Below are 16,099 nucleotides of genomic sequence, written 5' to 3' on the forward strand. Positions count from 1 at the left end.
TTTACATATGAAATCTTGTGGTCTATATTTATATCGCTGCCGGCATTAAACCTATATCTCACCAACTTTATGTTGACGTTTTAAACATGTCTATTCTCAGGTGATAACTAAAAGCTTCCGCTGCAACATGTTGAATTTAAGCAAGATCTTGAGTATGCATATTTGTGTCAAAAATAAAACTGCATATCCGAGGAATTGTAATGTAAAATATGCTAAAAATCGTATTGTTATCATCACATGTAAAGTTTGTAAGTCTAAGATTATCGCTAAATGATAATCATCTTTATATTGTCTAAAGCTTGTATTAACATAAGAGTTATGGTTTGTAATGTAAAATAAATGCAGTTGTTCTTTTAAAAATGTCGCATATAGAGGTCAATACCTCGCAATGAAATCATACGTTATCTAACTCGTTCTTATGGTTAAGGACGGGTTATGACATGTGGTATCAGAGCGGTGGTCTTAGCGAACCAGATTTGCATTAGTGTGTCTAACTGATAAGTCGTTAGGATACATTAGTAAGTCTGGACTTTGACCGGATCTGATTTAACAACCATTGCTTATCATTGTTGGTTAAAATTTATATGTAAATATTATGTAGTACTAATGGGTTAGTTGTTGTGTGATAGATGTCGGGCTCAAAACTTATTATCACATTCAGCGACTCCGAATCAGAATCTTCAGATGGTGTTTCAGTCATTAACCTATCCGATGACGAAAATAATATCTTTGGGGAAGACTCACAAATTCCGGATGAACCAACAATAAAGAACCCGGAAAGTGAACCCGAGGAGGAAAGTGAACCCGAGGAGGAAAGTGAACCCGAGGAGGAAATACAAGAAATTACGAAAGACAAGTTCGAACTAGGAAAGAAACGAAAGGCTAATGAATTAGAAAATTCAAATCCTGAGTTTAGTAAGGATGATGTGGCACCAACTCCACTAGACACTACCACCCCTATTTCCGCTATTCCTATTCGTTCTATCCCGGCATCTAGTTCTTCAGCCCCACAGCCAAAATATAGGCAGACAGCTAGGATAAGCGTTAGGCCATTCCTTGAACCTAAACGTCCTAGAAAATAGACCAAACGATGCGCTGCCGTATTAAACCATGGGATCATATAATGTTTTGTATAATATTATTAGTGTGGTTTGCTTAGTGTTCGATGTAAGATAAGCATATGTAAAATAGTGAAGTATGAAATGCAATAATTTTCCATGGTTAAGTATTATTTAGATTGTAGTAATTAGTTCTGTACTAAGCTATTAAGTATGAACATTAACGGGTAGGTACTACCCTAGATATAATTATAAAATGCTAATAAGAAGAAAAGGCTTTTATAATAATACCTGGTTCATATTGTTAACAAGCTATAATGTACTATAAATACACACTACATCTATAATATTCCATGTGAATAATTATTTTCTTTCATTAGGAAATGGCGCGATTGAATCGAATGACGGAACAAGAAGTCGAGGAATTCATCAACCAGCGAGTGAACGACAGAATGTTATGGATCGAAGCTGCAAGAGCTGCTGCAGTTAACCCAAATCCTCATGTAGGATGTACCTACAAGACTTTTCAAGCTTGCAAGCCCTCATCATTCAGTGGAACGGAAGGACCGATCGGTTTAACCCGATGGATAGAAAAGATGGAGACTGTGTTTAAAATCAGTGGTTGTGTTGAAAAGGACAGGACCAAGTATGCATCGTGCACTTTACAAGATAGTGCACTCACATGGTGGAAAAATTATGTGAAGGCTGTAGGAGGAGATGTAGCTTATGATACCCCATGGGAAGAATTCAAAATAATGTTAATCAACGAGTATTGTCCAAGGAAAGAGGTTAGGAAGTTGGAAGATGAATTACGAAGCCTGAAGGTTGTTGGTACTGAAATCACCAACTACAATCAGCGATTCATGGAATTAGTTTTGCTATGTCCTGAATTGGTTCCAACCGAAGAACGGAAGATTGAAATGTACAAAGATGGTTTGCCCAAAAAGGTCAAGGCAAATGTTACAGCATCGAAACCTAAGACAATTCATGAAGCTATAACCATGACAAACGAGCTAATGGATCAGGTCATCATGGATAAGAAAGTATCCAATACTGATGTGAAGGTATCAGGTAACAAAAGAAAGTGGAATGGAAATTATGATCGAGGTAACCAACAACAATCTTTTAAGAAACAAGAAATCACGCAAGGTGCGGGTAGTGGTTTAAGCTTTGGTTACAAAGGACAAAATCCTTTATGTAACCGATGCCACAAACATCACTCTGGCTACTGTAATGTGGTATGCAACAAATGTAATCGAAAGGGTCATCTTGCTGAAGATTGTAGGGCTCTCGTTACAAATACAAATGGTACCAAGACTCCTGCCACCAATGCAAATAGAACTGCTTTGGCTACCATTACTTGTTATGGGTGTGGAAAACAAGGTCACTATGTAACGACCCGGAAATTTCGGACCAAATTTAAACTCTAATCTCTATATGGTTCCGACACGATAAGCAAAAACCCTAAAGTTGACCCGCACTTTTTCGATCGTTCTATACTTATAAGATTAATATTTACATAAATTAAACCTTACCAACATGATAAGCAATCCAAATTGTTGAGACTTATGTTTTCGAAAAGAGTTTTACACAACGTTTGACCGTCTAGTTTGACCGATGATATCACGAACTATACAATATATGATAATTATACGTTTGTGTATATATATGTATATATACATATTTAACATGATCTAAGAATGTTTTAATATCTCATTTTGTATTAATAACAATAAGTTATAAGTATATTTTGAAACTACTAACTTAAGTTTTCAAAACGATAACCATACGTAACGTTATTTGACTTAAATATTTATGACCTATAATGTTTATACATATATCGTATAAGTAATGTATTTAATCACTTTTAAAGACTTAAATACATAAAACAATATAAGTATATTTACAAAAGATAGCTATATTTGAATCCTCGTTCCGTTTTCTCAAAGATTTCTATACGTATACCTAGGGTATATGTACCCGTATCATACGCAGCTTCTAGATGTATTTACTATTGGTATATACCAATAAAAATCTGCTCCTTAGCAGCCTTAAATGATTAAGAAACATGTGGAACCAACCATTTGTCAAGTAGCATGAATTATTTAGCAAGAAAACAAATTTAGGTATCTTTTTTTTCCTTTATAACCTAAAAACGTTTTTATGCATGCACACCATTTCTTCACCCCATTTTCTCATACTTACACTTCTATTTCTCTCTCAAAATACTCTTAACTTCATACTTGATCATCTCCAAGCATTTTCCCCATCATTTAGCTTTAAAAACCTTACTTAAACACCATAAGAAAACCATACAAAAACACTTCAAGAAATCCTTCCAAGAACACAAACTTACTTCCAATCTTTCATCCAATTCCATCACCCTTTTGGTTCTAGCTTTTTACTCCTCTTTTACAGCAACCTTGTCCAAGGAACTTGAGGTAGTATCTATGTTCATAACCTTATTCGATTCATATATATATAGCTATCATATTTTGTGGTATACAATTTTAACAACAAGAACATAGTTTGAAAGTTTTCAAACTTGTTTGCAAACTAAATAGATCCTTCTAACTTAACTTTTAAAATACTTCAAGACCTGTAATATAACTTAAATATATGCTAACTTAACAAGGTATAACTTGGTTTTTCAAAGAATATCTTAAAAACTGTTTTTACGACGTCGGAGTGTAACCGGGGACTGTTTTGGGTTGGATAATTAAAAACTATCTTAAACTTTGAATTGGAGGTTTATGTTCTGGAAAAATGATTTTTACTATAAATATGTTAACACATAAAAATTTCATGATTTAATTCAAAGTATAAGTATTTTTAGAAAAATGGTCATTAAGTGTTATTTTTTTTGTAACAAAAATGTTTAACTTCATAAGTTTCACTAAAGTTTCACCTATGCCGTGTGATTTTGAATACAAACCAAGGTATTTTCAGTTCATAGTCTTAAAGAGGGACTCGATCCAAGGAGATGGCAAGTTGAATCAACGAAAACGGATTTGTAACGAAGAAACTATGACCGAAACAAAATTGGTTATCCTAGACTTGTTTAACTTCGGGATTAATTGGGAAAAATTAAATAAATCACATATTTCTAAGATAACATGATATTTTATATATATGTACTTATAATTCAATTTTATATGGTTCAGGATCACCCGTAAACAACACGAGAAGATTAATCATAAGATCCCATGTTTGTACGCAACACGTCATTTGACAACACCGGTACTTTATGTACGCAACACGTCATTTGACAACACCGGTACAGTGGGTCAAGATTAATCTCGACCAATACATATACGATGGGGTTTTATTTATTTCGTTGGGGGTTTTATTTATTTCATTGCGGGTATATTAAACATCTAAAAATGAACCATTAAAATTGAATTACTAACATCGAGCTGCTAACTACGGACTAAGGAATTATTCAAAGTATTAAAAGTATAACAAGTATATATATGTGACGTTTGTTTAAAAAGAAAAGGTATTAATATATTATATATGGATAGGTTCGTGATATCAACCGGAGACCAAGTCAAATTATATATATCTTCAAGACGAAAGTGAGTATATAGTCCCACTTTTAAACTCTAAATATTTCGGGATGAGAATACATGTATTTTATGTTTTACGTTATGGACACAAGTAACTGAAAAATATATTCTACGTTGAGTTGTACCACTGGCATACTTCCCTGTAGCTTGGTAACTAATATTTACAGCGGTATTGTAAACGCGAATCCTGTTGATAGATCTATCGGGCCTGACAACCCCAACCGGACTGGACGACCAGTATTCAACGGTTGCACAGTACTTCATTTCGTGACTACACTTGGTACAGTGTAGTAAGATTTCATATTAAAGGGAATATGCGACGTGATTAATTGTTAAGTATGGTTACCAAGTGCTCAACCACTTAGAATATTTTTATTAAAATGTTTATATATGAAATCTTGTGGTCTATATTTATATCGCTGTCGACATTAAACCTATATCTCACCAACTTTATGTTGACATTTTAAAGCATGTTATTCTCAGGTATGAATTAAGTCTTCCGCTGTGCATTATCTCGTACTAAGGATACTACTTGAGGCCATTAAGGACTTATATCATAAGGCGTTGCATTCGAGTCATTGAAGTTCATAGAGACTATTATTAAGTAAATGGCGGTTTAGGTCATTTGAATATTATGAAATGTCAGGCGAATATGTCAATTATGGATGTAACTATAGATTGCCTTTTAAGAATAAATGCAACGTTTGTAAGATGTATCATATTGAGGGCAAGTACCTCGCAATGTTATCAACTATTGTAATTCGTTTGTAATCAATATGGACAACGTCCGGATGATTAGTTTCGGATCCTTTCACACTATAAGAGCCAGTGTCCGAATCCAGAGAAGAATAATGGATCTGCACGTGGAAGAGCATTTGTTATTAATGCTAGAGAGGCGTGTGAAGACCCGGAGCTTGTTACGGGTACGTTTACCATTAATAACTTATCCGCATCTATTATATTTGATACTGGTGCCGATAGAAGTTACGTGAGTAGAGGCTTTTACGCTAAATTGAATTGTTCATCATTACCTCTAGATGCTAAGTACATGATTGAGTTAGCTAATGGTAAACTAATTAAAGCCGATAAAATTTGCCGTGATTGTAAAATAAATTTAGCCGGAGAAACATTTAAAATTGACTTAATACCCATAGAATTAGGAAGTTTTGATGTAATAGTCGGCATGGACTGGATGTCCAACGTAGGAGCTGAAGTTGTGTGTGCCAAGAAGGCAATTCGCATTCCTTGTAAGGATAAAATGCCGGTGATGATTTATGGAGAGAAGGGTAACTCAAAGCTAAAACTCATTAGCTATTTGAAAGCCAAGAAGTGTTTAGAAAAGGGATGTTATGCTATTCTAGCACATGTTAATAAAGTCGAAAAGAAAGAAAAAGAGAAGTGCATCAACGACGTGCCTGTGGCAAGAGATTTTCCTGAAGTTTTTCCGGAAGAGTTGCCGGGATTACCTCCATTTAGATCTGTAGAATTTCAAATAGATTTAGTACCAGGAGCTGCACCAGTTGCCCGTGCTCCATATAGACTTGCACCGTCCGAGTTAAAAGAACTTCAGAGTCAGTTAAAAGAATTACTGGATCGTGGATTCATACGACCAAGTACTTCACCATGGGGAGCTCCGATTCTATTTGTTAAAAAGAAAGATGGATCTTTTAGGATGTGTATAGATTATCGTGAATTAAATAAGTTAACTATCAAGAATCGGTATCCACTACCGAGAATTGACGACTTATTTGATCAACTCCAAGGATCATGTGTGTACTCGAAAATTGACCTAAGATCGGGCTATCATCAATTACGCGTCAAAGAAGAAGATATACCGAAAACTGCTTTTCGGACACGTTATGGTCATTACGAATTTTTGGTCATGCCGTTTGGGTTGACAAATGCGCCAGCTGTATTCATGGACCTCATGAATCGAGTTTGTAGTCCATATTTAGATAAGTTTGTTATCGTTTTCATTGATGATATTCTTATCTATTCTAAGAGTGAGCAAGAGCATGAGCAGCATTTAAGGTTGATATTAGAGTTGTTGAGAAAAGAACAGCTATATGCTAAATTTTCTAAATGTGCTTTCTGGTTGAAAGAAGTGCAATTTCTTGGCCACGTTGTTAGTAGCAAAGGAATTCAGGTTGATCCAGCAAAAATTGAAGCCATTGAAAAATGAGAGACTCCTAAGACACCAACGCAGATACGCCAATTTTTGGGTTTAGCCGGTTATTATAGAAGGTTTATTCAAGATTTTTCCCGAATAGCTAAGCCGTTGACAGCGTTAACGCAAAAAGGGAAGAAATATGAATGGACATCTGAGCAGGAGAGTGCATTTCAATTACTAAAGAAGAAGTTAACTACGGCGCCTATTTTATCGTTACCAGAAGGGAACGATGATTTTGAAATATATTGTGACGCTTCGCGACAAGGTTTTGGTTGCGTTCTTATGCAACGGAAGAAAGTTATTGCATACGCATCCCGACAATTGAAGATTCACGAGCGGAATTATACGACGCATGATTTAGAACTGGGAGCAGTCGTGTTTGCATTGAAGATATGGAGACACTACTTGTATGGGGTTAAATGCACTGTGTTCACTGATCATAAAAGTCTTCAACATATTTTTGATCAGAAACAGCTGAACATGAGGCAACGTAGGTGGGTCGAGCTGATAAACGACTATGATTGTGAAATTCGTTATCATCCCGGGAAGGCGAACGTGGTGGCCGATGCTCTAAGCAGAAAGGAAAGAGAACCAATTCGAGTACGAGCAATGAACATAAAAATTCGCATGAATCTCAACTCACAAATCAAAGAAGTTCAACGAGAAGCACTTACTAAAGAAAACATAAGAAATGAAATAATGAAGAAGTATGAGAAGCAACTCGTTATACGGGAAGACGGAATTCGATATTTTGCAAACCGTATTTGGGTACCGAAGTTGGGTGGATTAAGGAAGTTGATATTGAATGAGGCACATAAGACAAGATACTCGATACATCCTGGAGTTGGAAAGATGTACCAAGATCTTAAGACACATTATTGGTGGCCTAATTTAAAGACAGACGTTGCAACATATATTGGGGAGTGTTTAACTTGTTCCAAAGTCAAAGCAGAACACCAGAAGCCGTCAGGGTTACTTCAACAACCAGAAATCCCAGAATGGAAATGGGATGGTATTACCATGGATTTCATCACGAAGTTACCAAAGACTGCCTGGGGATATGACACCATTTGGGTGATTGTTGATCGTCTCACCAAATCTGCACATTTCTTGCCTATAAAGGAAACAGATAGAATGGAGAAACTATTACAATTGTATATAAAGGAAATTGTTTCAAGGCATGGAATACCTATTTCCATTATATCCGATCGTGATAGTAGATTTACATCAAAGTTCTGGCAATCGCTACAAGAGGCCCTAGGAACTCGTTTGGATATGAGCACCGCATATCATCCGCAAACCGACGGGCAGAGTGAAAGAACGATTCAAACTCTTGAAGACATGCTCAGGGCATGTGTGATCGATTTTGGAAACGGATGGGATAAATATCTACCATTAGCAGAATTCTCGTATAATAATAGTTATCATGCGAGCATTAAAGCTGCGCCATTCGAAGCACTGTATGGAAGGAAGTGTAGATCTCCTATCTGTTGGAATGAAGTAGGAGATCGACAATTAACTGGTCCCGAGATCCTACATGAAACTACAGAAAAGATAGTACAAATTAAGGAAAGATTGAAAACAGCCCGTAGTCGCCAAAAGAGCTACGCCGATGTTCGAAGGAAACCATTAGAGTTTCAGATCGGTGACATGGTTATGTTAAAAGTGTCACCATGGAAAGGTGTAATACGTTTCGGAAAAAGGGGTAAACTGAACCCAAGGTACGTAGGCTCGTTCAAGATTATCGAACGCATTGGACCGGTAGCTTATCGACTCGAGTTACCACAACAACTCGCTGGAGTACATAATACATTTCACGTCTCAAACCTTAAGAAGTGTCTTGCAAAGGAAGATCTCACCATTCCTCTTGAAGAAATCCATGTCGACGAGAAACTACAATTCATCGAAGAACCAATCGAAATCATGGATCGTGAAGTTAAACGGCTCAAGCAGAGCAACATACCGATCGTTAAGGTTCGTTGGAATGCTCGAAGAGGTCCTGAGTTTACTTGGGAACGAGAGGATCAGATGAAACAAAAGTATCCACACTTGTTTCTCGATGACGCAAAATAGGTACAATTTTAAAATTTCGGGACGAAATTTATTTAACGGGTAGGTACTGTAATGACCCGGACTTTTTCGATCAATCTATACTTATAAGATTAATATTTACATAAATTAAACCTTACCAACATGATAAGCAATCCAAATTATTGAAACTTATGTTTTCGAAAAGAGTTTTACACAACGTTTGACCGTCTAGTTTGACCGATGATATCACGAACTATATAATATATGATAATTATACGTTTGTGTATATATATGTATATATACATATTTAACATGATTTATAGATGTTTTAATATCTCATTTTGTACTAATAACAATAAGTTATAAGTATATTTTGAAACTACTAACTTAAGTTTTCAAAACGATAACCATACGTAATGTTATTTGACATAAATACTTATGACCTATAATGTTTATACATATATCGTATATATAATGTATTTAATCACTTTTTAAGGACTTAAATACATAAAACCATATAAGTATATTCACAAAATATAGCTATATTTGAATTCTCATTCCGTTTTCACAAGATTTTTATACGTATATCTAGAGTATATGTACTCGTATCATACCTAGCTTCTATACGTATTTACTATTGGTAAATACACATCAAATCACCACCAACCAGCCCTTGTTCATGCCTTATGTATAAGGTAATTACTTTTGTATGATTGATTGACTAAATACATAAAATTACAAACTAAAATCTTGTCTTGGTTCCCCCCCCCCCCATTCACGTTTTTTAAGAGCCATGGGGGATCATCATTTTGATTCATTTTTACTTCAATTCTCTAGCTAAAAACACACACACTTATGAGCCTTAAACCCCTTAACCATCTCAGCTCACAACCATGAAGATCTAGTTCCAAAAACATCACTTAATTATCATAATAAAACCCTTACAAAAACACTTCAAGAATCCTTCCAAGAACACTAGTTTACTTCCAATCTTTCATCCAATTCCATCACTCTTTTGGTTCTAGGTTTTTACTCCTCTTTTACAGAAATCTTGTCCAAGTAACTTGAGGTAGTAACTTTGTTCATAACCTTATTCGATTCATATATATATAGCTATCTTATTTTATGGTATAAAATTTTAACAACAAGAACATAGTTTGAATGTTTTCAAACTTGTTTGCAAACTAAATAGATCCTTTTAACTTAACTTTTAAAATACTTCAAGACATGTAATATATCATAAATATATGCTAATTTAACAAGGTATAACTTGGTTTTTCAAAGAACACCTTAAAAACTGTTTTTACGACGTCGGAGTGCAACCGGGGGCGGTTTTGGGTTGGATAATTAAAAACTATTTTGAACCTTGAATTGGAGGTTTATTTTCTGGAAAAATGATATTTACTATGAATATGATAACACATAAAAATTTCATGATTTAACTCAAAGTATAAGTATTTTTAGAAAAATAATCATTTAATGTTGTTTACATAAGGGAAAATGATTAACTTCATAAGTTTCACCAAAGTTTGACCTATGACCTGTGATTTCGAATACAAACTAAGGTATTTACAGTTCATAGTCTTAAAGAAGAACTCGATCCAAGGAAGTGGCAAGTTGAACCAACGAAAACGGAGTTGTAACGAAGAAACTATGACCAAAACAAGATCGGATATCCAAAACTAGTTTAGCCACGAAAATAATTGGAGAAAAATTAAATGAATCACATCTTTCTAAAATAACATGATATTTTATATATATGTACTCATAATTTAATTTTATATATTTCAGGACCACCCGTAAACAATACGAGAAGATTAATCATAAGATCCCATGATTGTACGCAACACGTCATTTGACAACACCGGTACTTTATGTACGCAACACGTCATTTGACAACACCGGTACCGTGGGTCAAGATTAATCCCGACCAATACAAATACGATGGGGTTTTATTTATTTCGATGGGGGTTTTATTTATTAAACACCTAAATATGAACCATTAAAATTGAATTACTAACATCGGACTGCTAACTACGGACTAAGAAATTATTAAAACTATTAAAAGTATAATAAGTATATATATGTGACGATTGTTTAAAATGGAAATATATTGATAAACTATATATGGATAGGTTCGTGATATCAACCGGAGACCAAGTCAAAATATATATATCTTCAAGGCAAAAGTGAGTATATAGTCCCACTTTTAAACTCTAAGTATTTCGGGATGAGAATACATGTATTTTATGTTTTACGTTATGGACGCAAGTAACTGAAAAATATATTCTACGTTGAGTTGTACCACTGGCATACTTCCCTGTAGCTTGGTAACTACTATTTACAGCGGTATTGTAAACGCGAATCCTGTTGATAGATCTATCGGGCCTGACAACCCCAACCGGACTGGACGACCAGTATTCAACGGTTGCACAGTACTTCGTTTCGTGACTACACTTGGTACGGTGTAGTAAGATTTCATAATAAAGGGAATATGCGACGTGATTAAATGTTAAGTATGGTTACCAAGTGCTCAACCACTTAGAATATTTTTATTAAAATGTTTACATATGAAATCTTGTGGTCTATATTTATATCGCTGCCGGCATTAAACCTATATCTCACCAACTTTATGTTGACGTTTTAAACATGTCTATTCTCAGGTGATAACTAAAAGCTTCCGCTGCAACATGTTGAATTTAAGCAAGATCTTGAGTATGCATATTTGTGTCAAAAATAAAACTGCATATCCGAGGAATTGTAATGTAAAATATGCTAAAAATCATATTGTTATCATCACATGTAAAGTTTGTAAGTCTAAGATTATCGCTAAACGATAATCATCTTTATATTGTCTAAAGCTTGTATTAACATAAGAGTTATGGTTTGTAATGTAAAATAAATGCAGTTGTTCTTTTAAAAATGTCGCATATAGAGGTCAATACCTCGCAATGAAATCATACGTTATCTAACTCGTTCTTATGGTTAAGGACGGGTTATGACAAAGGAGTTCTTGGATGATGAAGGTTTTGATCTTTGATGTCTTGATGTTGAGCCTCTTCCAAGAGCTTGGAGTTCTCCAATTTTGCTCCTAAAAATCGTCTCTGTACTCTCTGGTTCGTAAGTTATGAAACAGTCCCTCAAAACAGTAGTTTTAAAGTGGAGAAAGTAGGTAAAAAGCACAAAAGTCGGCTGAAACCTACTACGGGACGGCGTCCAAAAAGGCTGGACGGCGTCCCGTCCTTAAGATCTAGACGGCGTCTTCAAATCCAGGACGGCGTCCTGTTTCAAGAGGCTGGACGGCGTCCTATAACCCCGGACGGCGTCCAAATATGCTGAAATCCACTGTTTCGCTTTCTTTTCAATCCTCTTTTATTTGGACGAAGCCTAACACCTTGGAAGCTTTGTTTTACCATTTTAGAGCACTAAATAGACCTTAAGTCGTATCGGGATCAACCAATGTCATAAATCATCAAAACTCTTTGTAAATCACTCTTCCGATACAAATTTGCGCATCTTGAATTATCACTTGTAGAAACGCCTTCATTATCCTCGATTCTAGAGCATTTTACACGATATTGCGATAGATATATATGATGTTATTGACCAATATCAAAACACCCCACACTTAAACCTTGCTTGTCCTCAAGCAATTCTTTTTTACAAAGTAGAACAATATCAAACATAATCACACAATATAGATTACAAACATTACATGAATCACTCGAAGCACACGAAACACACACGTTGATATGAAACATAACTCATGCTATATACACAATGGAAACACACGCTTTAAGTATAGCACACTTTTATTGAAATCACACGCACGCTATATACACAATGGAAACACACACACACACATTTTTGGGAGATTAGAGCCAAGTATCCGAAAAATTTGACCCTAGGGAAATCAGGATCTTATGAAAACGTTTTATGGTTTTGAAAATATCATGCTAGTTTTTAATACTATGCACGTTTTCCGATTTTGATCGGATTTTCTGAATTTTTAAAAATGAGTGCGGGTTTCCCGCTATTGGTCAAGCCAATCCCTCCCACGGTACCTAACATTACGAGATGTCGGTAGAAAATAATGTGCTTTAGGAGGATACACATTACGTCCGGACATCATTGACAATTATGAGGTAATCATCTAATCCGTTAAATCAATCATGAAGATTGAGGTTTATCAGTCTTAAAAGCTGATATTTTACCTTTCTGGAGGTTATCCTTCCGGGGATCTGATAAATCACTAACATTTTGTGTATACGTGGTGCCCCCCCCCCCCCCCGTTTTACTAGTTAATCTCCCTCATTGAGATAAACTTTGACTACCAGTTTCCTTGTTTGACGTTGAGGCCTGGTAGATTTCCAGTCGATGTCAGTAATGACTTTTCAAGAGTTTTTGTCACCCTACAACTGGTCTGGACTACATCTTCTGAATTGAATCAGTAAGTGTGTCATTCGGAAGACTTTACTTCCTTGAGGATGGAAAAGATACATCATGTTGGTCATATCAAGTGATCGGATGCAACATTGTCCTTGTTAGGAGAAACAATGAGGACCGTCCTTAGGGTTTTCGATCTAGCGCGAGATCCGGTTTCCGACCACGCTATACAATCACCGCTCTCTCACGGTTTACACTCGTTTTGGTACAAGTGACCTACAAGTTAGCTTACTAAACTAGTAGGATTTTCATTCAAATAATTGAATGATAGTGCAACTTCAAAGACTATTAATAATTTAAAATGTAAACCAACATTTATTTTCTAGATTTTAAGATCATAATGCGTATAACATGGTTTTTGGACTTTTAATCGTTTTTATGGCTACTTGAAAATTTTAAAATTTTTATAATAAACGCCTTAATTTTAGTGAAACGAGTTCCTGATAAATTTCTATTCCCTACCCCACACTTGAGATCATGCAAGGCCCTCATTGCATGAAATCAGAAAAAGGATTAAATTTAGAGGGTAAAGCGATAGGGTGATTGTAGAAATTTTCAATTTTTAACCTGCACATCGTGGAACATGTTGACGGATGCCGCTGAACTTACTGCCAGCATAAGAGCATCGTCCATTCCGCGATTATCATCATACACACATCATAATATCAAATGTCGCTGAACTTAATGCCAGTCTTTGAAGTTCAATCACGCTGCACAAATTAACAAACCACACAATTTATAATAAAAAGAACGGTGTTTTTACAACCACAACCGTTCATAAATCCACACAATTAGCCAGTTATTACAAACCAAATATTGTCTAAAATCACACCACACAAATTAAATTGTCTCAAAACAAAGTACAAAATGATCAAAAGGCACGCAGGCCTAGTTATCAAACGGCCAAAAATAATTACCCGAACCATCTCTGTACGGGCGTCCCTGTGGATATTCCTGCTCAAATCTGTTCCGAGCATCCTGCAACGCAGCGGTAGAGTTATAAATCGGATGAGGGGAAGGTGGATGTTCAGGATCCGTGTAGTATTGGGGTGTCAGACGTGTCGTTCCATAGTACTGCTCGGGGTTGGAATAAAACAACTCTGAGTTATGATTATTCCAATCAATACCATAATTGTTCCATCCCGTATTGTGTACTTGAGCAATCTGGCGTTGCTCCATTCGTTGATGACTATCCCACATTTGGTTGTTGTGCGTCCTTTGTTCGTTCGGGCTCAACCTCATGTTATTAACACTACCAACCAAACTGTCCCAACTTGATTGGGACGGATGCCACGGAACCTGATCACCAACGTTAGTCTGTGCCTCCATTTCCGCCTCTTCTTCCTGCTGCTGTTCTTGCTGCACGCCACTGCCACTTGCGCCACCTGCGCCACCTGCCTCAAAAGGTACCAAATGCCCATTTCTATCTTTCATAAGAATTTCAGCATTAATATAAGAAACCTTTTTTAATGGTTTCATGACGTTCGTACACTCCTGTAATCTGCTGAAATCTATGTTAAAATGTCGAGCAATTCGGGTGATGTAGTAGCCTCCCAAAAGTGGCTTCTGTTGCCGTGTCTCGGTAGCAATGGCCAGGAAATAATTACCGATCAACCCAGGAATGTCAGTATAGCAACCCCGCTTTATTTGGTCCATAATCCATAAATCCAACGTTTTCACTTTCTCGTGACCCTCAACCCTCGCATTAAAAGTGCATGCGATAAGTCTATGAAGCAGTTTATCATCCCGGGCTGTGATTTCGTTGTACCTGTGCCTGCTTGATCTAAACTGTGCAGCCGCATTCGGCCTATAAATCCTTCGCCAATAAGAAACATCACTAAATTCATGCCGACCAACATAATCGGAGGCCCGCAAGTATTCACCTAACTGGGTATCGGTGAGTTCCTCAAAAATACCCAAAACTCGGCATAGCTCAAAACTACTTATACCCCTGTACTCACCCCCTAAACGAAATCGAAGAAAGTCATTTGACAAATAATCGCTGACATTGTTAAACCGCACAGTTGAGTAGAATTCTTTAAGCAGCACCGGATAAATTGGTTCGTTGATGCTGAAAACTTGCTCCCAAGCGTGGGTGACTACTCTACCGTAGGGGATGGCGAGTAAGTTAGAAACATGGCGGCGCATACCCTCCTCTTTCAATGGGCCCCAGATAAAATACCAAGTGGCATTAATAGGCCTACGGTTTATCGTCTCAAATGTTTCTGTGTAGTCTTCGTCGTTTTGAACCTGTGTCAACCAAACTCGAGGATCATTTCGATCCTCCTCTTCTTCTTCTCCTGACGATGATGATGAATGATGTTGCTGTTGTGGTGGTGGTTGTCGTGGTGGAGCCAAACCTGTTGTCCTTCCTCTCTTTGCCGGTCCTCCTCGGCTTGAATGTCCCTGCAAAACATTAACACCAGACCAAAAGAACATAGAAACCGTTGTGTTAATGTTAGCTAAAACATAATCGAGTAGCAAGAGAACTTAATCATTCCATTCCAAGTTCATAAGTATTATGACTCATTTAAGCAAAAGCGTATGTTCACAATTTTAAACCAAAGTCAACTATAGTCAACATAAACCCGTTAATAACTTTTCAAAAATGAAAATCACAACTTCACAATGTAGCATCAACTTATGACTCAAGGATTCAAGCATGTTGTGTTATAGGTCATAACATTTAAATTTGCATTCTAATGATATTCATCACAAATCATAACACATTTTTCGCAATCTTAGTTCAAATGACCTATTATAACATCATACATTATGGCATTCCATTCCATCAATTTACTTCAACAGGCCCATACAAATGAAAA

The sequence above is a fragment of the Rutidosis leptorrhynchoides genome, chromosome 3, assembly GCF_046630445.1.
Source record: "Rutidosis leptorrhynchoides isolate AG116_Rl617_1_P2 chromosome 3, CSIRO_AGI_Rlap_v1, whole genome shotgun sequence".
Lineage (NCBI taxonomy): Eukaryota > Viridiplantae > Streptophyta > Magnoliopsida > Asterales > Asteraceae > Rutidosis > Rutidosis leptorrhynchoides.